At 42.1% G+C, this 25,653-nt stretch overlaps 1 pseudogene; it reads right to left on the minus strand.

Moving 5' to 3' along the window:
- Positions 1-245: 245 nt before the first annotated feature.
- Positions 246-2,901, minus strand: LOC129458226 (cofilin-1-like; annotated as a pseudogene).
- Between the last annotated feature and the right edge of the window lie 22,752 nt (positions 2,902-25,653).

The following is a 25,653-nucleotide window of genomic DNA, read 5'->3' on the forward strand; positions in this document are numbered from 1 at the left end:
GATGCCTAAAAATAAACAATCTCCCCACTTCTGGCAAGGGAAAAAAATCACACGTACAACTTTCGAATGACATTCTGGGCCTCAGTTTCATTCCCAACGTCTTTTTCAATAACAATTTCTCTTCGTATCCTTCTCCCCATGCATGGGAATGCACATTCTCCCCCAAATACACCCTGTCAATCACCATCTCTGTCCCTTAATTCCCTCCAAGTAATCTCTTGCTAAAATCCTATCATACTTGCTGGTTATTCCTTCAGTGTCACACCCTCTCCTTTTTTTGGGAGCTGTGGAGGAAGCATGTGAGCTAAGCTGAGCAGCCAGCCTTTTTCCGGGGTTGATGTGGGCACCTGGAGAGAGACCGTGACCGTCAGCTCTGAGGCTATGTGAGCCTGGAGCTGCCACAACCATTTATTCTATAGTGTGGCAAAAACCTGTCGGAGAACAAACTCAACGTGGGAGCAGGGCCAAGGGGTCAAGGGATTTCAGGAATGTGCCCTGATAGGTGTCAGTGAAACCCCGAGATCCCTCCTTGGATTTCTCTTCTGCTGGGGACAATACATTCCCCTTTTTTGCCTAAATTAATTTGAGTTAGCTTTCTGTCGTCTGTGAGAACGCATGTGCAGGTCATGCGTCAACTCCTAGTTGTGTTCCTGCCTCCTTTTTCTCCGGCCTTTATTTGCACTGTTTCGCCACTGCCTTGGGGCGTGTTGTTTTGCACATGCTTCATCCTGCTAGGATGTAAGGGCCTTCGGGAGGACAGATTCCTGGAGCGTCAAGACCAGATTACATAGTTAATTAGGGAGGAAGTGGGTGGTGGGTACTATGTGTGAGTTGCTCTTTTGTGAGATTAGGCAGGAAGAAAGAAACGCTGGTAGGAAAAGGCGTAAGGGACCAGGCTCAAGGCTGGCTTAACATTGGCTCTAGAAGGCTCAAGAAGAAAAAAATTCAGCTCAGGGTATATATGAACATTCATGCTTTTAAACAAAGGGAAGTCAGGGAAGAGGGAGGAAGAAGGTATCAAAGAAAGAAGGTTCACTGCAGAAATCCCATCTCAGGATCAGCAGGAGGGCTGGGAGAAGAGCTCAAAGAGGTTGGGGCTTGAGAAAGAGAAAGGGTATTTATTGAGACACATGAATGGAGAAAATAATGTATTAAGATATGGTGACAATGTAACATGAAGAGGAGTTGAAGGAATACATACTTTATGATATTAATCTTGGCAAAGCAGCAAATCCTCAGTTTACTGGACATGTTATTTAAGGGTTTTCCTTAAAACTACCTTAAGGATTTAACAGCTGTGTCTTTATTTTTCCTCCAAGTGGAGGTTGCTTCTCATCAGCTTCCTAAAGGGCCTCCTTGTCCGTATTCTCTTTCCATATTAATCTCTTCTCTACCCAGTGTCAGGCATTCTAAAGTGTAGATCTTACCTTGTCACCTTCTTTCTTGAAACACTGCAAATCTTCCCAGAAATTCTAGAATGAGATTTCCAGTCCTTAGCTTAGCACACAGGCCCTGTATTCTGGGGATACAGATGTCATAGCCCAGCATGGGGATATATGTGGCAAGCAGGCCCTGCTCACCTGTCCAGACCACCTTCAGCCACCTCTTTCCTGCCCCCTTGCTTCCCTAATCCCCACCTCACATTTCACACCTCCACGATATTGAAGTTTCTTGGTATTTTCTGCCAAACCGTGTGCTTTTCCATCCCTCGAAATCTTTCTGTATATTGCTTCAACTTAATTCAATAACATTCACTGAGCACAAAAAAGATGTCTGTTGCTGTAGTGGGAGCTACAGTAATCTTACTCAAACTCATTTACTAGGTTAACTCCTAATTTAGGTTAACTGCGGTGAAGGGATTGCCCTCCCTCTGCTGGAAGCCCCCCAGCCCCTCCCATCTGGTAGGAAGGGGGCAGCCTGCAATCCCCAAGGGCAGGTCTGGGGCTGCCAGGTGCTCCAGGCAGGAGGCTGGAGGGGGCTCACCAAGGCTTGCCCTGCAGGAGGTGACAGTGCTGCCCCTAGCTTGTCCACCTGGGTACAGAGGTCCTTGACCTCCTGTAGCCATTTGCTGGTAATTCATGCAGGATCCCTGTCAGCTTCTTCTTGATGGTATCCTTGGAGTTGCCATAGATCATTCTACTCTTAGGGGTGCAGACTGAGGGGCTCAGAAGATAAACTCCAGGTCCTCCTCTTGGCTTCCTTTGGTCTCATAGGTTGAGTCACAGAGGACATAGTGGCAGTCCTTGTCTGGCAGCATCTTGACCTTGACAACCATGGCGTAGGAGTTGTCAACAGCCTGCCCCACTTCACCTGCCAGGGTCCCCCTGCCCTCCTCAACGATGATGTTCTCGTCCCCACTCAGGCAGAAGAGCACCACCTTCTTACGCATCTTCAACTCCTCTGCTGTTGAAGACTTGTGCTCCTTCTTGTCATCATGTCATTGAACACCTTTTTTTCTTTTTTCTTTTTCTTTTCTTTTTTTTTTTTTTTTTTTTTTGAGACAGAGTCTTGCTCTGCCATCCAGGCTGGAGTGCAATGGCGCAATCTCGGCTCACTGCAACCTCCACCTCCCAGGTTCAAGCAATTTTTATGCCTCAGCCTCCCAAGTAGCTGGGATTACAGGCATGCACCATCATGCCCAGCTAATTTTTGTATTTTTAGTAGAGACGGGGTTTCACCATATTGGCCAGGCTCGTCTCAAACTCCTGACCTCAGGTAATCCACCCACCTCGGCCTCCCAAAATGCTAGGATTACAGGCATGAGCCGCCACGCCTGGCCTCATTGAGCACCTTGATGATGCCATCAGAAACAGCCACACCCGATGCCGTGTTCCTGGAAGTAAGAAGAAGATGGCAGGGAGAGCCCCAGAAGAGGAGAATTGCTGCAGCTGCTGCTGGCATCCGACGGAACCAAAAATTCTTATGAAGGCGCTGGGGTGAAGCATGAAATTCATATGTAAGAATGGTACCTTTTGCTCCAGCGTTGGAACAGACTGTGGCTTTTTTTTTTTCCAGTTGAGCATGAGGTGAAGTAGTTGGCTTATGTTTTGGGGCCAGGAGTCTCTTGAAACTCTCCACTTACTAGTGCTCAAAGTCCCAGAGGCATTTAGGAAATGCGAGGCATTTAGGAAATCACAGCCACATTCACTAGAGTCCTCATTTTGTGGAATGACCTGGGCTGTTTGTATTGTTTTATTTATCTTGTTTAAAAGCAAATTACTGAATGAGTATATTTGAATTCACTTAAGTCAGATACTGATATGATGTGACCCCACTGTACAGGTCTCAGTTCTCTAGAAAGTTCTAGCCTGGGAATGCATTTGGAAAGTAATCAGCTTGGCCAGGCGTGGTGGCTCACGCCTGTAATCTCAGCACTTTGGGAGGCTGAGGTGGGCAGATCACAAGGTCAGGAGATCAAGACCATCCTGACTAACATGATGAAGCCCCCGTCTCTACTGAAAATACAAAAATTTAGCCGGGCGTGGTGGCGGGCACCTGTAGTCCCAGCTACTCAGGAGGCTGAGGCAGGAGAATGGCGTGAACCTGGGAGGCAGAGGTTGCAGTGAGCCAAGATCGCGCCACTGAGCTCCAGCCTGGGTGAAAGAGCAAGACTCCGTCTCAAAAAGAAAAAAAAAAAGGAAAGTAATCAGCTTGTAGTTAGTAGTTAAAGCTGTGAGTGTGGATGTGTTCACCAAGGGGAGCGTGTGTGAAGAGTAAGAGGAGGCAGCCTTGGGCAGAGCCTTGGTGAACACGGATGTTTATGGGGCTGGAGAAGGAGGAACCCAAAAAGCAATCTAAAAAATGTATGAGCCTGGAAAGTAACATGGAGACCAAGGACAAGTGTTTCAAAGAAAAGAGAGTGGTGAAAAGTGTCTGGGACTACAGAAAGAGATATTCCCCTATCTTCTTTAATTCAGATAAGCCTGGAGGGCGTCCTTTAGATTTAACAGCTTCTCCAAAGCGGCCCCATTGAGAGGCATAGTGGGGTAGAGATCAGATTGCAGAGGAAGGAGCTGGGAATGGGAGACTGATTATTTCAAGAGTTAGAAGTGAGCATGGAAGGTTATTAGAGAGAGGGTTGTGGAGTAAGAAAACGCTTTAAAAATAAATGCGGGGGGGGAATTCTTGAGCCTGTTTTTATGATGAAGAGGAGAACCAGTTAAAAAGGAGAGCTTAGAAATAAAAGTGCATGGTGGTAGAGATGATTAATGGAACAAGGTCCTGGAGGATATGGGAGGGGACGATCTGAAGGCCAGGTCCAACATTTCACCTCGGACTGGAGGAAGGAATAGGAAAAGCAAATGTTTTGCAAACCAGGAGCGTGTCTTATTTGTGTCTTTGCCCCTGTGCAGCATGGTGCCTGTTTGCTGGAAGGTGAGGGAGGTACAGATGACTGTGCTGTAGGTGAGGGATGAAGGGTCAAGTGAGCACTTGCCTTTTTTCAAAGAGGAGCAGTCAAGACCCTCTATTGAAGGCACCTGAGAAAGTGGTGGGGATTTGGAGAGAGAGTGAAGGTTGGGAGAACCCACTGAAGGAGGTGGAGAGGAGGAGGGAGAAGTAATTGTGCTGCTGGGAAGTCTTGCTAAGATTGGGGACCATGAAGTTAGAAGCCAAATCCATGGGATGGGGGTGTCTTCTCCAGGAGTGTGCAGATGCCCATGGGTAGGAGTCAAGAAGGCAGCACCTGGCTGGGCATGGTGGCTCACGCCTGTAATCCCAGCACTTTGGGAGGCCGAGGCAGGGGGATCACCTGAGCTCAGGAATTTGAGACCAGCCTGGCCAACATAGTGAAACCCCATCTCTACTAAGAAAAATACAAAAATTAGTCGGGCTTGGTGGCAGATGCCTGTAATCCCAGCTACTCGGGAGGCTGAGGCAGGAGAATTGCTTGAACCTGGGAGACAGAGGTTGCAATGAGCCAAGATCACGCTGTTGCACTCCAGCCTGGGTGACAGAGTAAGACTCCATCTCAAATAAAGAAAGAAAGAAGGAAGGAAAGAAGGAAGCGAAAGAGAAAGGAAAGAAGGAAGGAAGGAAGGAAGGAAGGAAGGAAGGAAGGAAGGAAGGAAGGAAGGAAGGAAGGACACGAAAGCAAGCAAGCAGGCAGCACTTATCAGAATAAGTCATCCATGTGGGAAGGAGGTGAGGGCTACTCTCTGGCATTAACTTTCCATTTCTCCCCCTGAAAACTCAGCGCCTGCCTTGTTCTCAGACACTGAGGTGGAGAGAGCTGAACTCCTCCAGGCTCTCCCTTGGGGATTTGCATCCGTTTAGTGACTTGTGCTGAACATTGCCAGCCCTTGAACCAGCCTGTGTTGGGGGTTATGATTACTGGACTTCTGTGCTGCCCAGCTCCACCACACCCCTACTGTGCCTTTCCTTTTCATCAGGTTCCTGAGCTCCTGTATATATCCTAGAATGGTTAAAAATGTTAAACTGTCAATACCAGGTGTTATTGAGGATGCAGAGCAACTGGAACACTCAGACACTGCTTGTGGGAATGTAAATAGGAACAAACACTTCGAAAATTCTTTGTCAGTGTTGACTGTAAATACACCCAATGACAGTAATTCTACTCTGAAATACATGCCCAAGAGTAAATACACTAAAAAATAATACAAGAATGTGTACAGCAGCATTATTCCTAAAAATAACCCAAGAGTAGAAACAACCTAGATGTCCATCAGTGGTAGAATTGATAAATAAATTTGCTATGGTCCTGCAGTTGAATACTATTTGGTAGAGAAAATGAGCTACTGTACACATGAAAACATGGATGCATCTCACAAACATAATGCTGAGTGAGAGAAGAGGGATGCAACACACATGCTGTGTGTTGTAATTAGAGATCAATTTCAAAAGCAGGTGAAATTAATGGTTGGAGTAAGGACTGGGAGGGGACATGAAGGAAGCTGATGGGTTACTGAGAGTGCTCTCCATCTCAGTCTGGGTGGTAGTTACATGAGCATTTTTTCATTTAAAAGATCATCAGACTTCAAAAATTTATCAAGTATATTTATAGTTTCTGATTTTTTTTTTTTTTGACAGAGTCTCACTCTGTTGCCCAGGCTGAAGTGCAGTGGTGCGATCTTAGCTCACTGCAACCTCTGCCTCCCGGGTTCAAGTAATTCTCCTGTCTCAGCCTTCCAAGTAGCTGGGACTACAGGTGCGTGCCACCACGCCCGGCTAATTTTTTGTATTTTTAGTAGAGACGGGGTTTCACCGTGTTAGCCAGGATGGTCTCAATCTCCTGAATTCGTGATCCGCCTGCCTTGGCCTCCCAAAGTGCTGGCATTACAGGCATGAGCCACCACCCCTGGCCAATTTCTGAATTTTTATATGTAAATGTTGAAAATATCATTTCTTAAAATACTGTGACTGATTCCAAGTCAGCATAGACTGTAATATGGACTATGTTAAATTTCATAAATAGCATTATTTAATTAGTTTTAAATTTATTATGCTTATTTCCCTTTTCATTTCCTGTGATTTGATTTCATCTTATTGGACCATGAAATACTGATTGCAGTCAGTTTTAAATACGATTATGAGGTGGCTGGTATAATTTCGTTGGTATAAATGGTTCAAAAATCAAAGATGACATCTTTTTTTTTTTTTTTTTTTTGAGACAGAGTTTCGCTCTTTGTTTCCCAGGCTGGAGTGCAATGGCATGATCTCGGCTCACTGCAGCCTTCGACTCCTGAGTTTAAGGGATTCTTCTGCCTCAGCCTCCCGAGTAGCTGGGATTACAGGCATGCGCCAACACACCTGGCTATTTTTGTATTTTTAGTGGAGACAGGATTTCTCCATGTTGGTCAGGCTGGTCTGGAACTCCCAACCTCAGGTGATCCGCCCACCATGGCCTCCCAAAGCGCTGGGATGACACACGTGAGCCACCGCACCTGGCCACATTTTTTTAAAACAGGTATTTTTGCTGGTTAAATATGACAGTTAAGTGAATTTATTTTCTGATAATCTATAATTCAATTAATTGGATTATTGATCAATCAATTTGCCATTTATAGTCTACTTAGGCAAACAACAGGATTGAATGGCAAATATTTAATCAGATTGCTCATTGTGGTAGACTTTTTTTTTTTTTTTGAGATGGAATCTCTCTCTGTTGCCAGGCTGGAGCACAGTGGCGCAATCTCGGCTCACTGCAACCTCCGCCTCCCGGATTCAAGTGATTTCCTACCTCAGCTTCCCGAGTAGCTGGGACTACAGGTGCCTGCCACCACGCCCAGCTAATTTTTTTTTTTTTTAGTAGAGATGGGGTTTCACCATATTGGCCAGGCTGGTCTTGAACTCCTGACCTTGTGATCTGCCTGCCTCAGCCTTCCAAAATTTTGGGATTATAGGTGTGAGCCACCATGCCCGGCCATGTAGACATTGTTTTTGCCATGCAGCATCTATTCTCCATTTCTGTGACAACGGCACTCTGTCTTTGCTTTTGTGGGTGCATTAGTTACCTGTTGCTGTGTCATAATATTATCACAGATTCAACAATATATTTATCATCTCACAGTCTACAGGTCAAGAGTCTGGGTGCAGCTTCACTGGGTCCTCTCCAAGGCTACAACATGGTGGCTATGGCTATGTTCTCATCCGAGGCTTAACTGGGGAAATATCTTCTTCCAAACTAACATGGTCATTGGCTGAACTCAGTTCCTTGCAGACCACTGAGCAAGGCCTGGAACGAGGGCCTCATTTTCTTACTGGCTATTGTCTGGAGGCCAGCCTCAGGTCCTAGAAGCCATGCTCAGTCCCTTCCCACACAGGCCCTCAACATAGCTGCTTGCTTAATGAAGTTGGCAAGGGAAAGAAAAAGACTTCAGCAAGACAGGTTCTACAATCTTTTTAAACAATTATATTTATACCCCATTACCTTTGCTGTGTTCTATTGGTTAGAAGCCAGACATAGGCTGTGTTCATTCTTAAGTGGAAGGGATTGCATAAGAGCATGAATGCCAGGAGGTGGACTCATGGCAGCCACTCGTATGAGTATTATGAGTCTATCTGCCACAGTAAGGAGCAGTCTGCTTCTCATGCCATGTTTTGGGTCCAGCAGACTCCATCCCTCTCACCTTGGCTAAGCCAATCACCATATTCCATTCTCTGGCCACAGTGATTGGATCAAGGTTGGGCATACCACCACCGTCAAGCCAACTGGGGCCCATGTGACTCAAGTGCTCAGAAAATAAAGTGTTGAAACATCAATAAAGCAGACTCACCCTTCCACAGGAGGGGAAGGGGAGAACGCTGGGAAGGCAACCCAGGATTCAGAAACAGTGGTGCTGGAAGGTAGATTCTGGAGTTATTATTTGTGTCCCAAGTCGAGCCCACCTGAGATAGTCCCTATTCCTGGCTTTTGAGTAATGGACATGTCACACTTTGGAAATCATTGCTCCAACCAATTGAATATATACATTGTGTGTTTGCCATACTCAGGTAAAGAGTAACATGGTGTCAGGCACATAAACATGCCTTATATTAAAATAAAAAATGTCAAGTGCCAAAATGAGTGGGCATAGCATGTAATATGACCGAGGTTGATATTATGAATTGCATCACAATCTAAAGAAAAAGTAGATTCTACCTGTTTGTCTGTAACTGTGTCAGGCTAAATGTCTGAGTGGATTTTCACTACATTTGGAGATCATATTTGGCATGGCTTGACTTAAAGCATAGGTTTTGAGTAAGGTAACTATGAATTCTGATTTGCTCAGAAAAGCTCCAGTTTAGACCTGTTGTCCCAGTATAATGATTACTAGTGTTTCCTTTCATTCTCTAAAGTGTCCAGTTTGGACAATAAATTATATGACTACCCCAGCTCAAAAGTGTGTTCCAGATTCACTTGGAAAGCCTTAGAGAGGACCATTTCCATTTCCAAGAGACAGCCTGTTATCCTCTACAACTGTAGTCAGAGGAAGAACCCCTGTGACTGCTGATTGAGAGAGACATGCACAGTATGTAGTTATTAAGATACTGTGTACAGAACAAGCATGGATTCCAACTGAATATGCATCCAGATTCTTAATTAAAGAATTATAGGTGTTGACTTGCAATTTAGATGCTTCTAACATGAGCACTCTATCTTGAACTTCATGGTTAGAAGTAGCAGGGATTCATTGAATTATTAATGAAATGACTGGTTCACTCAAGGAACTCTAGTTCTGCAAGTTAAGAAATTTAAGTAAGACATGAGTCAGAGGTATTAGAATTTGGAGACCTGCTTGGAAGCAACAGATGAAAGGAAGGCTACAAACAGCAAGTGGAGATCAAGGAATCCCGTGGTAGGTCCGCAGAGGCCTCAGCACCCTTCAGAGTCCTCTCTTTTTGCTTCCTTCCTCTCCTTTAGAACAAGGACTAAAAATTGCCTTCAAAGAAAATGAAAGGAAGGTGGAGAGTTGGGGTGGGATTGAGACCATGGGGGAAGATGAAGGAGGTGGTATAATTTAGAACCTTTTTTTTTTTTTTTTTTTGAGATGGAGTGTCTCTCTGTCTCCCAGGCTGGAGTGCAGTGGCATGAGCTTGGCTCACTGCAACCTCCACCTCTCAGGTTCAAGCGATTCTACTGCCTCAGGCTCCCAAGTAGCTGGGACTACAGGCGCGTGCTGCCACGCCTGGCTAATTTTTATATTTTTAGTGGAGACGGGGTTTCATCGTGTTAGCCAGGATGGTCTCGATCTCCTGACCTCATGATCCACTCGCCTCAGCCTCCCAAAGTGCTGGGATTATAGGTGTGAGCCACCGCACCTGGCGTTTGAATCTTTATAATCATAAGCTCTAGAGACAACTACTAGGATTTGAATATTGACTCTTACCTTGATAATTTTATGTCCTTGGACAGAGTTACTATGATTAATTTCATCATCCATAAATTATTATGCTAAATTGTGAGGATTAAATGAGATAATATATGTGATATGACTAATACAGTCCTCAGAACATAGTAAAAATCTCAGTCAAAATTAGCTTCCATGAAGAACAGTTGTTGAGCTCCATACAGAGTAATGTCTCATTACTACTCATGTTACCATGAATAACATTTGTTGAGCTCCATACATAGTAATGTATCGTGTACTTTAAACACATTACCTAGGTCGGTTGCAGTGGCTCACACCTGTAATTCCAGCATTCTGGGAGGCTGAGGTGGGAGGATGGCTTGAACCCAGGGGTTTGAGACCAGCCTGGGCAACATGGCAAGACCCCTCATCTCTACAAAAAATGCAAAAGTTAGCAGGTATTGTGGCACATGCCTGTAGTCCCAGCTACTCGGGAGGCTGAGGTGGGAGGATTCATTGAGCTTGGGAGGTCAAGGCTGCAGTGAGCCATAATCATGCCACTGCACTCCAGCCTGGGCGACAGAGTGGGACCCTGTTTCAAATAACTAAAATTAATGTATTAGCTAATTTCATACAATGGACTAGATATTTCCATCATAAATGGAGGAAACTGAGGTTCAGGGATTCCATAATTTGCCTTGTTGGCTAGTGAGAGGTGCACTAGAATTTATGTTCCCATAAGCCTGGCTGCATTTGATGGCTCTTCCACCACCCCAGGCTGCTTTGTCTGAACCGTCCCTGTATCCCTGGAGCCTAGAACGCTGCCTACCACTCAGGCGCCCACCAAGTATGTGTTGGCTGACTGCATGAATGCTTCCTGTCTCCTCTCACCATGACGGTTCTTTTGTTCAGTGTGCTGGTCATTTGAGTATCTGGCCCGCAGTGTAGGACACTGCACTCATTAGTATGCTGCTTCTTCTCTTTAAGCCTTTGTTTGTGTGTTGCCAATCCCCTGGCTAGACGGGGAATTCTCGGGCCAGGATTGCCTTGTATTCACTAATGCAGGGGACTAAGCTCCAGCATGTTGGAGCCCAGAAAGCACTTTCCAGAAAAAGATTCTTTAGAACATCCAAGGATGGAGTATCCTGACTTTTTTTTTCTTTTAAACATTCAGATATCAAATGCACACTTGGCTAGCTAATCTGTCTTAACTAGGATCAAATGTATGAAACTGTCTTCACACTGGCAGCTGAGCCAAAAATGAGTATTTGGCATGCTTAAAACAATCGTTGCCTGCTTTTGTTTTTGGAGCCTGTGTATTTCAGCAGAAAGAGCACTGGACTTGGGGCGTGAGTCACTTAACTTCTTGGGCTCTCCTTCCTTCCCTATTTATTTATTTATTTATTTATTGAGACAGAGTTTCGCTCTTGTTGCCCAGGCTGGAGTGCAATGGAGCGATCTCAGCTCACTGCAACCTCCGCCTCCTGGGTTCAAGTGATTCTCCTGCCTCAGCCTTCTGAGTAGCTGGGATTACAGGCATGTGCCACCATGCCTGGCTAATTTTGTATTTTTAGTAGAGATGGGATTTCTCTATGTTGGTCAGGCTGGTCTTGAACTCCTGACCTCAGGTGATCCGCCACCTCAGCCTCCCAAAGCGCTGGGATTACAGGCGTGAGCCACTGCGCCCGGACTTCCTTCCTCATTTATAAAGCCAGGGTGATAATGCATGCTCCAGTAACCCAAAGCTTGGTGAGATCAGAAGATACAGACTATTTTAAAGGCATTTTTGTAGTGTACCATTAAATTAAAAAGGATTATCTATAGAGCTTATTGGTGGTGAGATTATGGGTGATTTTTTCTTCTCAATTTAGCCTATATGTATTTCCTAATTTTGATATTATGAACTTTTTTCCCACTTTGCTTGAGTTACTAAAAGTCATTTAAGATTCTCAGTAGAAAGACTGTGGGCTGGGTGCAGTGGCTCATCCCTGTAATCCCAAGGCTTTGGGAGGCTGAAGCTGGAGGATCACTTGAAGCCAGGAGCTATGTTCCTTGGGCAACATAGCAAGACTCCATCTCTACAAAAAAATAAAAATTAAATTAGCCAGGAATGTTGGCACATGCCTCTATAGTCCTAGCTACTTGGAGGGTGAGGTGGGAGGATTGCTTGAGCCCATGAATTTGAGGTTGCAGGGAGCTATGATTGCACCACTGCACTCCAGCCTAGGTGACAGAGCGAGACCCTGTCTCTACAATAAAATAAAATAAGAAAAGCTTGTGACTTACACTTTGATATTTTAGTCGACATTTGAGGGGCATTTTGGCAAATATCTGATATTGTACAATTGATGTATCTAAGTGACAGTGTAATTAGTATAAGAGAATGATTACTGCTGATTTTTAGGGACTGTAGTTTACCTGTCACAGTCTGATAAGGAGGTTTGGTTTCTTCTCCAGCCTAGCTTCTGGTATGTGGCTGGTGGTAGAACAGGCCTGGACAGTTTTGCCTGTGAAAAACTAAGGTCCTTGTGATTCTACCCCTCTCCAGACTCTTGTTAGTATCAAGAGAGATAATTAAAATTAAACACAACTGTATGTTCACTTTTAAGCATGGATAAATGCTACACAGGACTACAACAAATTCAAAAGTAGGAAGATGTGATCTGTGACCTTTAACGTTTTTAGGGAGTTTCTCAGGTTCTCCTCAATTTGGCCTATCCCAGTTTATGCTTTTTCTTCCAAAGATGTGGCTTTAAAATTACTGAGGAATAACACCTACTCATTGTTATTTCTGCTTCTTTTAAACTGGTGATTATTCAGAGTCACACGTTCAAGTATCACACCGACACTGCCTTTTATGATGGCTTGTCTGCTTTCTTTGACTTCTGTGGACCTGAATCATCCTAGCAGTTGAGACTGAAAAGTGCAAGTCTCAGCTGAGGTCCCAGCTTCAGTGGAGGTTTCTTCTGCCCACACCACATTTGTCACCAACTATTCCTATTTAATTCCATGGTCTTGGAATGTTTTTTCCCATATGCGCTTCTAGAGATAATTTTAAAGATTATGGGCAGTGGGCATGGTGGCTCATACCTGTAATCCCAGCACTTTGGGATATCGAGGAAGGAGAATTTCTTGAGCCTAGGAGTTTGAGACCAGCCTGGGCAACATGGTGAAACCCCATCTCTATAAAAAGTTTAAAAAGTAGCCAGGCATGGTGGCACATTCTTGTAGTTCCAGCTACTCGGGAGGCTGAAGTGGGAGGATTGCTTGAGCCTAGGAGGTCAACGGTGTAGTAAGCTGTGTCCGTGCCACTGCACTCCTGCCTGGGTGACAGAGAGAGACCCTGTCTCAAGAAAAATGTACTCTTTTGCACAAGTTTTAGTTGACATTTAACATTTTTCATAAATTTAAATATCGAATTTTGAAAATTGATAATAAATCTATAATATCCTTTGTTTAAGGATTCTCATCCAGGAGTGATTTTGCTCCCCAGGAGACATTAGGCAAAGTCTTGTGGTCACAGCTGTGTGTGTATGTGTGTGTGTTTGTGTGTGTGTGTGTGCGTGCAGAGATCAAGGATGCTGGTCAAGATCCTATAGTGCACTAGACAGCAAACTATAATACAAATTATCCAGCCCCAAATATCAACAGTGCTGAGGCTGAGAAACTGATTTAAATGTGTCCAAAGGAATATGAATATCATGGGATTTTGCACTCACCGGAGCCAATTTATAAAATACACAAACCGGGGCCAGGCACAGTGACTCATGTCTGTCATCCCAGAACTTTGGGAGGCTGAGGCGGATGGATCACCTGAGGTCAGGAGTTTGAGACCAGCCTGACCAACATGGAGAAACCCCGTCTCTATTAAAAATACAAAATTAGCCGGGCATGGTGGTGCATGCCTGTAATCCCAGCTACTCGGGAGGCTGAGGCAGAAGAATCACTTGAACTTGGGAGGCCAAGGTTGCGGTGACCTGAGATCGTGCCATTGCACCTCAGCTGGGGCGACAAGGGCAAAACTCTGTCTCAAAGATAAATAAATAAATAAATAAATAAATAAATAAATAAATAAATAAAAATAAAAATAAAAAAATAAAAAAAATTACATGACTCTTCCATAGCACTGTTCCTTTTTTTCCTTGGAACTGTATTTCCATTTTCTTTCCCTCATAGAATTTTACCTTGATGAAATACATCCTTATGCTTGAAAGCCCTTATTAACTACCATGTAATTCTCTGCTACAAAACTAGGTATGTAAATTGAAATTTCTTTTCAAATATCCTATAAGGTTCTAAAGGTTAACATTTTTCCTCTGTATTGAGGTAGCACTGGAAATTGACCAAAACACCATAAATATATTACAACCTATTTGATATATCTGATAGACGAGTTTTAAACACAAAAATCTTTTGGTCGAAATGCGTCTCTTAATAGGATGAATTGGGGAGGGAATTTCAGGGACCTGGTAAATAGGCTTTGGGTGAAGTGGAGGTTTATATTTTCTCAGGTGGATCGATTTTAGAAAAAGATTTTGAAATGCGTTTCCTTAAAACTATTTGTGCCCACGTACCCTCTGGAAAGTCTTCATGTACCCACAGAGATACTCACATATCAGCCTGATTTGGCTGTCTTTGGTTTCTGAGTAACTTAGCAACGCTTTTCTTTTACTGATTCAGACAGTTTTGCATGCAGCTAATGCATGTTAAAGAAAGCTAACCAAGTGTATATTATAAATACTTTATAAGTCAAGCAAGTAGAATTTCTCACAGGAGTCATAATTATAGTGGAGGCGGCATACCATTGTAGTGAGAGTTCTGGAGTCAGGCACAGTATTTGTTCCTGTTCTTCATCACTACTGGCTATTTGACTTGGGGCAAATGATTACCTGCTCTGGTCTGTAGCTTTCTCACCTATGATAAACAGGGGTCAATAACAGATTCCTCATTTGGTTATTGTAAGATTTAAATGAGTCATCCATACAAAGCACTTAGTACAGAGAGTGCCCAACATATCCTAAGCACTCAATAAATACTAGTTGTTGTTATCTTTAGATGTTATAGGGTTTATCTCAAGGGATGGGCACTAGAAAAGCAATGGAATAGGTATTTCAGTCTTTTTTCCTATATCATGCCCTTTTTTGCGTGATTTACTGTGCCCCACTTCCCTGATGTTATGGACAGCAGTGGGTCTTTGATATTCCCATTGATCATGAGCTCTGGAAGCCCAAGGCTGTGAGGCTGCTGCAAGGCACCTGCTCCCAACAGCAATGTGCTCTCATTTTCTGGTCAGCCTCACAAGGACAAATGTAAACTCTTGAACACCTAGGAGAGTGAGCCTCTGAATGCCTGAAGTTATTTTTAATATTCTCAGAATGCCGTCTGGGAGTTGCATGATGTAGATGGACGGCACTCATTTGGGGTCTCCTATAGGGTCACTTGGACAAAACACGTAAATGCATGACTTCAAGTAACTAGACCAAAGTACCTTAATCCTTGTATCGACAACCATCCTATTGGGTTACACAGTTTTAATCCCAGAGGAGTTGTCTCTTGACATTAAACTGTCCAAACAGTATTTATATCTGCGGCTGCCCTGCAAGATCAGTTAACCCTGCACAGCCGTTTAAAAGTAGTTAATGACAGAACCGGCATGACTTGCCCCTTATGAATGATCACATAAGTTCGACCTGTGCTGTCATGGTTTATGGAAGAAGGCAGTTTGTCCATAGCCTGCTTCAACCACAGCAGGTAATTTGAAATGAAATGAGACAGTTTCTACAAGCAGATTGATTTGGGAATCTTGCCTGTTCTTCCCTTTGACCCTTGACAAGTCGACACTACAAAGATTGTGACTTTAAAAAATGATTGGGTGCAAATACATTTAGGTAGATGATTTACTGTGTGCTGAAGCAAGGACAGTGCGTTTAGAGCGATGCTGTGAGGGAAGGTAATTGTAAACTTTAACAACTCATGTTTTATGTTTCTGTATCTTATTAATTATCCTACTAGGTGAATCCACTGATAACCCTTGATCAAGTAGTTTATATTCCTGGTAAGCGACCAGAGACCCAATTTCAGGATTAAGAGATATAGTATTTATGATAAACTTATTAAAAGTTACAGATTCAGTTAGTTATTTTGGCCATAAATCACAGCTTGTATATAAGGATAAGAAGTCGCGGTCTCTTTCATGGATTCTGTTCTTTTTCTTTTTCTTTTGGTTTTCCTAAATACAGTTAAACATATACAGGAGAAAAACATTGTGATTAAAAAGATAATCAGCTTGATTTTTGATAACCAAAGAGTCACCAGGGATATCTGAAAAGAAAAGAAATTCCCAACTATGAATTCACACGTTATTTTCTAATTTAGATTTTCACACCAAATAGTATGTAATAAGTAAACAAGTATTTTCCATATTATTTCTATTCTATTCTTCTGGTGCAATTTTTCTTAGAAGTGAGGTTTTGTCATGAATTGGTGCTACCATAAGTAGAATTTTAAAATTGACTGTCTTCCAAAACAAAAATAAAAAAGACAGTAAGATAATTTTTAAAAAACCGTTTCCTTAGTTCACAGTGATACAATATTTATGCTGAGATTGTTTTAAATGAACTCTGTGATAGAATTATTGATTTATTAATATTTGGATTTGGGTTGATGTTCTTTTTACATTTGCTGTAGGAAATACCCACGACGTGAGGTTTGTAAGCTTTTGTGTTTTTCTCTATTCTAACCACTCTGCTTGAAATATAATTTTGAAGATGCTAGTAAAAAACATAACAAATTCCCTATTGGTCTCCGTTTAAATTATTTACTACGCTTTTGAGCCATATCTTCATTGAACTATGTTAAAAGTATTTTGCTGAAATGTTTCTTTATGTTGTCCATCAGGTTTAATAGACGTGCCGTTTAATAAGCTCTCTACCTGTAAGGATAGACTATTTGACCTCTATGCCCTGCCACTGGTAGACATAGTATAAGATTGCTTTGTGAAATAAAGCTGTCGGTAACATCAACAAAATAAAAAATGATCGTATTCCAATACTCTCTGCTGAGTACTATGACAGCACTGAAATATGGAATAAAATTGAAAGTAGATTAGTTTTGGGTCTTAAGTCATGTTTTGACAAGAAATAAGAGAGGAGAACATATCTTTGAACTTTTAGTTTTAAAGTTTTTTAATGAAAATATTTATCATTTTGTAAGGTTCCTTCTTTCTTTATCACATCTAGGCTGTATAACCTTAAAACAATTCGTTCTCTTATTGTGAGGGATATAAATACTCTTCTATCTTTATATTAAATATCATAAAGAAGACACACACAGTGAGAGACGGCTTGACACAAGTTAAAAATTGTCACACTAATAAAAAAGCTTATTGAAGAGGTTGGAAAATCAGTCATTAATAAGCTATATATTTTTAGGGTATGTAAAGCATTTAAATACTGTAGACAAGCAAGCTGCTTTTGCTGTATTTTTTGTTCAGTTTTTGGAATGGTTTGAATCTGAAGAGGAAGAATAAATATGTCAGAGTGGAGAAAGCCTTGCTGGTGATTGCTTTCAACCTAAAGGAATTTGAAAATTGCTGCAACGTGCAGATTGTGAAATTATTTCTTTTGCCTCTGTGGTTACATATTAATCAGCTGAAATCATGACAAATAAATGGCATTGATGGCCCACAGGGAGTGTGGGTTGAGTACAGTAACCCTTCCCTGCAGGAGTTTGCAAACATCCTATGTCACCAAACGGGAGATTGTGGAGCTCTTAAAAATGCAGTGCCTACTTCCCTTCATTGCATATGCGGAGTGATTACACAGCGGGCAGGTTAAACCGCACTCCTTGTTCATCTCAGAATGAACTTTTCTTTCTTCATATTCTTTCCCTTTAAAACACAGGATACGAATTCTCTGCACAGGTCACTGGGCTGCCCTTGCTTTCTCCAGTGTGTTCAGGGGCCCTCAGACCACAGGGGCAAAGCTCACTGATGGGAGCCTTCTAACCCTGGGGTCATTTTAAAAAATTGAAATTGACACCACCCCCCCCCGCTCTCCACCAATAAATGTGAATTACATGATAGCATGGGGCTATAATGGTCAGACCCTTATGAAATGCTGCTTTTAGTCATGAAAAGAGCTATTGTCTTAATCTTAAATTTTTCCTATTAAGAAATTTAAAAGATAAATGGAAAAAGCAAAGGTTGTATTGGCTAAAGGTTCTGAAAAAAAAGTTTTCTTACAAGGTTTCAAACAATCTCTCCTATGATATTTTAAAATGCACAAAGGGAAAAAAATTAAAAATCAGAGGAATATGAAATATAGCTATGTTTCTTAGCTGAAGTGTATACCAAAAGTGCGATGGAGGTCCTGTAATATCACCCCTTAATTTGTTCCCTTACATGGTTTTAACCTTGACTTTCCTAAATAATGTCTTTAAACAGGACAATGAATTACTGTGGTCATTAGGTTGGTGTCATTTGTCATGATCGGTGTAGGCTTGACTCCTGAGTATAGAAGGTTGTTAAATAACTATATAGTTATCAATGATCCAGACCAAATTTACATGTGTCTTTTATTCATGGTTTTATTTATTTATTTTTTTTGGTCAAGTGTCAAGCTCCAGGAAGGGACCTGAACACCTTGAAAGGGTCAAAGAGTGTGCTGCAGACTTTTAGAGGACTGGGGGTGGCCATGTCCTAAGAAACAGGTCCTTGGCCAGTGGAGATTTCTGAGAAGAGATCAAGGCTAGGCAAGGAAGGGACTGTGCATAAGGGTAGGGAAAGGTAACAGAATTGGAGGTGAGATAAAATTTTAGCATTTGAGAAAAGAAGAGAGAAGGGAAGTATTGGTAGAAAATTAACAGTAATTATAACACAGGGAAGGGACTTGGAAGGCATTCCATTTTGAAGTAGGTGAGGGGATAGAGTTTTCACAGTGGCATTCTGTAGGTCAGCCTGGGGTTCAAGAACCAGGTCTGCCAGATCATAGCTATGATACTTTTGGCAAAAGATGCAAACCTTCTTAGTGTCAGAGTTTTAATTTGTAAAATGGAGATAAAACTGAGGTGGCTTCCCTGGAAGTGAATTCAATAAACTACTTGAAAGTGCCTAGCATGGTTGCCAACACACAGCAACTATCTAATCAGTACTGGTGGCCTTTTCTCCCCTCTTCATTCTGAAATGAGGATGTCAACCTCTTCCTTCTTTCAGATTTTATGAACCTGAAGACATCCATTCTATTCTTGTGAAAGGGAGTATTCTAGAAGTTTTTTTCCCCTTCACTAAACCAAAAATTCTTATTCTAGTTTCAATTACTCCAGTTATTTGGTTTAAGAAATCCAGACTAGAACCTAGTGTCAATGAATTTTAGAGATAATTGGCATTGTGGTTTTGTAATTAACATTGATTAATATTACAAGAGAATATGGGAGATGAGATGAATAAGTTTCTCACTTGGGCTTTTGCTTATTTATTCATTTATCTATTTGTTTATGCATTTGGTCATTCTTGAAAGATTCAATTTGGTAGAAAAAGAAGGTTTCCTGAAGCAATATGTTGCAATAAGATCTTTGCTCTCAAGTAATTTAAAATCTAGTAAAGAAGAAAAAGATGCCTACAAAAAGTCTAAGCGTGGTGGCAAACGAAAAATAATGTGGTCAGGAGGGTTTTGCAGAAACACTGAAGTGACCATTGAGAAGTTGCCATCTTTGAGACGCAGGATGGAGGTGAGCATTCTGGGATAGGAATGAGGACCAGGAGAGCTGTGAAGGATGTTCCAATTATTGTGGGGAGCACTGTCCTGAGAGGCACCCTCCAGGGCAAGAGTGCCAATACATCATGCCAGCAACAGATGGAATTACAGGCTGCATGGGGTTAATCTCAGCCATAGCCTATGGGATGTTTGCCGTGCTGTGACTTACTTTTGAGGTATCATTTGGACATTACTAACCTCATGATGATCTCTAAGTGCAGAAACAGTGAGAGGGTTAAAGTTCTAGTAAGAGAAGGCAGATGACACCAATGAAAATAAAAGTAGCATATTTTTCTAAAACGATGAGCAAGGACATACGCCACACATGGTTAGGGGATGAGTCCTCACTTGGGCCATAAGCTCAATGCAGCACAAGGTTCAGGATAAGAACTCAAGAGATTTAACATCACCGTTATTTTAGAAGCCTTTAATTTCTTTCCCTTCCTTCTTTTCTTTTTCTTTTTTTTCCAGGGTCTCACTTTGTTGCCCAGACTGGAGTGCAGTGTTGCGATCTCAGCTCACCACGATCTCCACCTCCCAGGCTCAAGCGATTCTCCTGCCTCAGTCTCCCGAGTAGCTAGGGTTACGATGCACACCACCATGCCCGGCTAGTTTTTGTATTTTTAGTAGAGACGGGGTTTCACCATGTGAGCCAGGCTGGTCTCGATCTCTTGACCTCAGGTGATACACCCGCTTTGGCCTCCCAAAGTCCTGGGATTACAGATGTGAGCCACCATGCCCGGCCGAAGCCTTTAATTTCTTTGAGAATCTTCTTTATCACTGTTGAAGTCAGAGGACAATAATAATAATTGTAACACTACATATATGTGTTCATTGTGTGCCAGGCAGTTTGATGTGATTTATATATATAAACTCATTTAAACTTCATAACAACTCTATAAGGTAAGATATTATTGCCCGTATTATAGATGAGAAAACTGAGGCACAGAGAACTTGTGTAACATGCCTGTGGTCATCCAGTAAGTGAACTAAGATTCTAAATCAGAAAGACTGATGTAAGAGTCCATGATTCTTATGAAGCCTGGAATGAAGCATTGTTTTGTAATTTACTTATTTACTCATTCATTCAACCAACCAACCAACCAACCAACCAAACAACTAACCAACCAACACATTTATTGAGTATGTACTACATGCTATTACTCAGCAAGACATCAGAGTTAGAGTGGGGACCAAAAGCAGATGCTACCTTGATGAAACTTATAGATAAACCAGAGAGAGATATTATTCAAATAATAACATCAGTAATCATAAAATTTCAATATGAGCAAGAAGTGCAAGGTGCTAAGAAAGCTCACAATAGGGAAATTGGGCCTAGTAAGGGAAAACTTCCTTGAGAAAATAGTACCTGAAGGTGGGATCTGGAAGATGAGTAAGAGTTAACCAACTAAATGAGAGCAGAATTTGTGCTTCGCAGCCCCTGTGACAAGAGGGACAGTTGAGGCTGAGGAACAGAAAGAAGGTCATTTTGATACTAGGAAGAGACAAATGCTACACGAAGTCAAACCATGTAGGAAGAGTTTGTGGGCTATGGAAAGGAATTTATTGTTTGTCTCAAGATCAATAGAAAGCAATTGAAATATTTTCAATGCAGGAAGTGTGGCATGGTTTGGGTTTCACATCACTCCTCTTGCTGCAACATGGAAAATGGATTTGAGATAGACTTGGGGTGGATGCAGAGAACTGGGCTATGGGCCAACTGCATGAACTCTGGTGAGATATGATGGAGTCAAACCAGAGAGTGACAGTGGAGGAGGGGAGAAATAGACAAATCCAAGAGATACGTGGCATGCAAAATCCACAAAGCTTGTTGATGGGTTAGATGTGGGGAGATGCAGATGGCCCCTGGGTTGGTTTCTGGGGCTGGATGATGGTGGTGCCATCCCCTGTGATGGGGACACTGGCAAAAGACCTTGGTGGTTTTTATTCTGGCTCTGGACAAGTAGAGTTTGGAGCTTTTTTGTTTTGTTTTGTTTATTTTTTTTGAGATGGAGTCTTGCTGTGTAGCCTAGGCTGGAGTGCAGTGGTGCGATCTCGGCTTGCTGCAACCTCCGCTCCCTGGGTTCAAGTGATTCTCCTTCTTAGGCTCCTGAGTAGCTGGGATTACAGGTGCCTAACACCACACCCTGGCTAATTTTTTTTTGTATTTTTAGTAGAGACGGGGTTTCACCATGTGGGTCAGGCTGGTCTCAAACTGCTGACCTCAGGTGATCCGTCTGCCTCGGCCCCCCAAAGTGCTGGGATTACAGATGTGAGCCACCATGCCTGGCAATTTTTGTATTTTTAGTGGAGATAGGGTTTCGTCATATTGGCCAGGCTGGTCTCAAACTCCTGACCTCAGGTGATCTGCCCGCCTTGGCCTCCCAAAGTGCTGGGATTACAGGCGTGAGACACCGTGCCTGGCCCCATCTCAGTCTCTTGAGTAACCAGGACTATAGGTGTGTGTTACCATGCCTGGTGAATTTTTGTAGAGGCCAGGGTCTCACCATGTTGCCCAGGCTGGCCTCAAGTGATCCTACTGCCTCGGCCTCCCAAAGTGCTGGGATCACAGGTGTGAGCTACCACGCCCGGCCCATTTTATTACTTGTATAGTACCACTTTATGTTTATGAACAAATGCATTTAAAATCATCTTTTGGAACAAACCCTGTCACTAAAGAAACGGCTACTCTACTGTGAGTATAACTGCTTCTAAAATACCAATATATAGACAGACTTGAATAAGCCATCATTAATTCCTTGTATGATTAATGTATAAAATGCAGAGTTTCTATTAATGGAAAAGCAAACTCAAGCATCACGCGGATAATATCAATAATATGCATTTGTAATTACATACTGTAGATAACTGTAGAAGCTACATTTTATTACATTAATAAAACGTAAAAACTCCTGAGGCAATCTAGACTGGGCAGCAGCAACACTATTATGGCTCGCTGCTTCATCAGTTAGGAGTCTGTTCAATTGTTCTTAGCTGGTAGTAACACAGGGCACTGGGAAACCTTTTTTCTCCCATAAAATAATGATGATCTATTTTCCAAGATAAAATATTGCATGTTGATGGAATAATACAATATGAGAGTTATGAGAGTAGCAGCAAAGATAAAAATGAAACTTAACGAGGACAGAAGGGAGGATGGGAGAACTGCTTGTTCCTCTAGGCAGACCAAGTGACCAGGTTCTGTCACTGTACATGTAAGAAATTGTTTATTCTGTTAACATGCAGCAGATATTTGGGAGAACTCATAAAGAGAGTGCTAATTTTATGAAAGGGAAGTGTAAAGGGTTTCAAGTGTTACTGGGTTAATACCTTGGTCACACTGACAGGCAAAAGGAACAGTGTGTTGGATGAACTGGACCAATCGATATCTCTTTAGGTATCTGCCAATCATGCCATTAGAGTGGAAGACTGCATGGATTAGTTCAAGCAGTTTCTCAGATGCTCCAACGACTCAGCCAGACACTTTTCCCTAGGTAGGAAATGGGAAGAATGACTTCATTTTGGGGAGGATGAGGAGGCCTCCAGATTTGGAGAGCACTGGGATATGCTCTCCCATTGATACCTTTAAACAAACCTAGCCAGTTCAAATATAAGCATTTTAAGTAGAGATATTAAGATTCTGGGTCTTGACCGGGCACAGTGGCTCACGCCTGTAATTCCAGCACTTTTGGGAGGCCGAGGCGGGCAGATCACGAGGTCAGAAGTTCAAGACCAGCCTGGCCAACATGGTGAAACCCCGTCTCTACTAAAAATACAAAAATTAGCTGGTCATGGTGATGCATGCGTGTAATCATAGCTACTCAAGAGGCTGAGGCAGGAGAATTGCTTGAACCAGGACCCCAGAGGCAGAGGTTGCAATGAGCCAAGATCATGCCACTGCACTCCAGCCTGGGCTACAGAGTGAGACTCTGTCTCAAAAAAAACCAGATTCTGGGTCTTAGTACGGCTGATGACAATAAAATGTCTCAAGATAGATGTATTTGTTTAATGGTATATATTATGTGCCATTAGTAATTCTTAGTGATGAAATTAAGCCTGTGCTTAAATCTTAAACAAGTCAAGTATCAGTCCTTAAAACACTTGGAGGCAGATGACAGCTCTGTGTAACCTGTGTTGCAAAAATACTCATAGGAACACAGAAGACATTTCTATAAGCTAAACAAATAAACAGACCACATGCAGCAGACCCACTGAGTTACTTGATCCAAAACTCAACTGCCAGAGGATTTAAGATATCAACAATAGAGGTGTCAAAAGCATAATGTTTCTGTTGGAAATACCACCCAGAATTCCCAGAGAGCCTTTCCAATTGATTAACTTTGAAACAAAATCCAAACATTCTTAGCTGCAGGGAAAAGTTTATGGTTTTTTTTCCCCAACACACTACTAATTTTGAACTAAAAATCATTTGATGTCAAAATTTTTCTTCTGAATAAGATACTATTGGTACCTTATATTCTAACCATCCTCCCAGAATGTCCAGTTTCTTCCATTTTACAGAATTTTTGTCACAACACGAAAAATGAGGTTGCTCTGCTGAATTTGTAGTATAGAAAGTGGTACGTGGATGGGCTTCAAGACGTCCGAATTTATCTACAAAAAACTATTGTGTATGTGTTTTTTTTTTCTGGAGAGAGGATTCAGGCTTTCATAATATTCTCCAGGCTGTGAGCTCCTCTTTCCCCGTTTAAGAAGCATTCATGGGCCCTAACATAAATACAATAGGAATACAATTTGCAACAAGAATTCTCCTTTCCTCTCCCTGAGATGTATTTCCTTATAAGGCCGAGAGGTGGCAGCATAAACACCAGCCTGTAGCAGCCCCATTTTCCTGACAGTGGAAAACTTTTAAAGGTGAAATTTATTTATGTGAGATCCTGTCAATAACCTTGATTTGGCTTGGATAGATTGTGGACATAATGTCCCATCAAACTGTCCTAAAATATTCGTAAAGGAGTAGCGTGAGATTGAATGAGCAGTCCTGGACTTTAAGGTCACAAAAATTGAAAGACAACGTTTTGTTAGAAGTTGAGCACCATGGAGAGAAAAGCACAGAGCTTGATTATTGGTTGACTCAGAGGCATTTACATATTCCATATAAAATCAAATATAATTTCCTGAGTGACGATTAGTATTTTATTTTACTACATAGTATCATTGTTTAAATAGTATATAAGTTACCCTAAGAAATTACTTATTCTGAACAGGAAAATACTTTTGTTTCTTGGAACCAACAGCCAAAAGATCTCTCAGTTCTTGTACTCCTTAGGTGACTGAGAATAACAGAAAAAGGAAGTTGTTTTGCGCATGTAGATTCTGTGGATTTTTATTTTGATAATTAAGTATCACTTTCATTTCCTGTGAAAGTATGAGGCATGCTACAATTTTTATGCACACTGGATAGTTTTTTTCTTCTTTAAACACTTCTAGCCAATTCAAATATAAGAATTTTACGTAGCTGGTCAGGCACGGTGGCTCACACCTGTAATCCCAGTACTTTGGGAAGTTGAGGTGGGCAGATCACTTGAAGTCAGGAGTTAGAGGCCAGCCTGGCCAACAAGTTGAAACCCCGTCTCTACTAAAATTACAAAAATCAGCCAGGCGTGGTGGTGCATGCCTGTAGTCTTAACTACTTGGGAAGCTGAGGCAGGAGAATCACTTGAACCCGGGAGGCGGAGGTTGTAGTGAGCCAGGATCGCACCACTGCACTCCAGCCTGGGCGACAGAGCGAGACTGTATCAAAAAAAAAAAAGAAAAAAAAGAATTTTAAGTAGCAGGCTCTAGGTCTTAATATGGTTTATGATCATAAATGTCTCAGGATAGACTCATTTGTTTAATGGGGTATATGATGTGATACTAGTAATTCTTAGTGATGAAATTAAGCCTGTGTTTAAATCTTAAAGAAGTCAAACATCCAACTTTAAAATAAACAATTATAGCTGGGCATTGTGGCTATATCCCAGCACTTTGGGAGGCCAAGGCAGGTGGATCAAAAGGTCAGGGGATCGAGACCATCCTGGCTAACATGGTGAAATCCCATCAATACTGAAAATACAAAAAATTAGTAGAGGGTGGTGGCACACGCCTTTAGT

This window comes from Symphalangus syndactylus, chromosome 19 (assembly GCF_028878055.3).
Source record: "Symphalangus syndactylus isolate Jambi chromosome 19, NHGRI_mSymSyn1-v2.1_pri, whole genome shotgun sequence".
NCBI lineage: Eukaryota > Metazoa > Chordata > Mammalia > Primates > Hylobatidae > Symphalangus > Symphalangus syndactylus.